The following is a 2,062-nucleotide window of genomic DNA, read 5'->3' on the forward strand; positions in this document are numbered from 1 at the left end:
CTCCTCTCAGGGAACCGAGGTTACGTTAGTAACCGAGTCGACTTCAATATTAATCTGTATCTCACCCACACCTATCATATTGCTTCAGAAGATATGGATTTAACCACTGGAGGTTTGGTGCAAGAAATCCTATACAATCCTGTGATTCAATTGAAAGAGGGGGAATTAAACTGTAAATCTGCTGAAACCAGAAGCTGACATGCACAGCAATAGAAAAGAAAGCAACTACACCTCTATGACGACAAAATAAAAAAATAAAAAATAGTTTCAACCACAATCTTTTCACATTGTGGTTTAGATTGGTATAAAGTCCTGTTTTTATTTTTTCACGAGAGGACCATCACGTCTTGATGTGGTGGACATAAGCCAATCAAGAAATTAAAACTGGCCTCATGAAGTTAAAAGAGCCTCTGGTCCTGATGGAAAGGAAAAGGGGGGAATGATTGGTTTAATCCACAGGCCAAATCCACCGAGCAGAGGCCAAATTTGGAGGGGCAATTTTAGATACTTACAAAGTTTAGCATTTCTCAGTCTCCAGACCATCCTTGAAGAAGCGCATGTATGGTGTGAAGCCATCCTTATGGAAGTCAAGGAGACCAACAATGCTGTCTGGGTTCATGGACTCAACAGTGAAAAACAGATAGTTCTTGATGTTGCCTAGAATATTCTTGACCTCAGCTGGTGCATTAGACATGAAGGGGTCAACCTGTCAGGTGTTGTTTCCTGTAGTTTGGCTGTGACTTCCTTCGTGTAGTCCTTGATGTAGGCCATGTATGACTTCTTGTAGTAGAATGTCTCCTGAAGTTTGTAGTTGAGGACAATATCCACACCAATAACAGTGGAAGACTCACATCCCTCATCTTGAACTTCTGCTGATGCGTTGCCACCAATCAGTGCATCATCTTTGTCTCCCTCTAACCTGCTGATCAGCTTATCATCCCATTCTCAGACTCTTTGATTTTGTAGATGTCTGAGAACATCTCGTCCCCTGTGATGATGTCCTTGTAAATGATCATTTTGTCGGATTGTGTTTGGGGTTAAGGCAGTGCTCCTAACCTCTGGAGTCTTATGGATTACTTGTATGCTGCCTTTTGTTCTGTTCACAATTCTCTTGCATTGTGAGTACCAAAAGAGCTGAAATATTCTTTTAAAAATGTTTGTTTGTGTTCTGCAGAAGAAAGAAAATCATACACATCTGAGATGGCATGAGGGTGAGTAAATGATGAGTGAATTTTAATTTTTTGGGTGAACTATCCCTTTAAGCACATTTTGCAGCCAAATTCTCATTAATGTAACACATCCGGACATTTTACATTTACTGTTCCCATTGTTTTCAATGATGATTCTCATTGCTATAACACTTTTTTTTATTATTATTACAGTAAAAAAGATGCTGTTTTACAATTTTTTATGAAAATCAGTGAAAATGAAAAGCCGTATCAAGGGAGAACTATGATAAAACATACTTTACAATTTATATTTTTTCATGTTGCTATAACGAGAATATTATAATTGCAATCTTTCGCATTGTGGCAATGCAAATTGTACTTATAAAATTTACTTGTAATGAAACTTTCGTGAAAACAATTTCACAATGGCCTTACAAAATACTTCATTTTCCACAAGCAAAATATAATTTATTTCTAGTTTCTTTTGATTTTGGAGTAAATAGGATCAGGATTTTGTCTTGACAGTTTTTTTCAGAATCACCCCACCTGTTGCAGTTTCATTTACAAATTACATAAAAGTACTCCTTTGAAAATTATTGTTTTATATATAATAATTATCAACCTCCATATCACAATCTTGAGTCTCTCTTTATTGCCAATGAGACTTCAAGTTTAATTAACACTTGAAAGAGCAGGTGCCCAATCCCTTTTCTGACAAAGAGTCAGGGCTTTGAAGACTCTAAATTGCTAATGAAACTCTACCAGTCTTGATGTTATTAGTGGTGGGTTTGCCTGGTTTAACTGAATTGTTGAACCCACCCAGCCTCATGAGCAGGTATAAAGTAATTGAGGAGCTTTCTTTGGAGTTCAAAGGGCACAGCATGCTGCAAAAT

The 2,062-nt window shown here is 37.2% G+C and overlaps 1 pseudogene; it reads right to left on the minus strand.

The window, feature by feature from the left end:
• Positions 1 to 517: 517 nt before the first annotated feature.
• Positions 518 to 1,016, minus strand: LOC127654347 (translationally-controlled tumor protein homolog; annotated as a pseudogene).
• Between the last annotated feature and the right edge of the window lie 1,046 nt (positions 1,017 to 2,062).

The sequence above is a fragment of the Xyrauchen texanus genome, chromosome 13 (genome assembly GCF_025860055.1).
Source record: "Xyrauchen texanus isolate HMW12.3.18 chromosome 13, RBS_HiC_50CHRs, whole genome shotgun sequence".
In the NCBI taxonomy this organism is placed as follows: Eukaryota; Metazoa; Chordata; class Actinopteri; order Cypriniformes; family Catostomidae; genus Xyrauchen; species Xyrauchen texanus.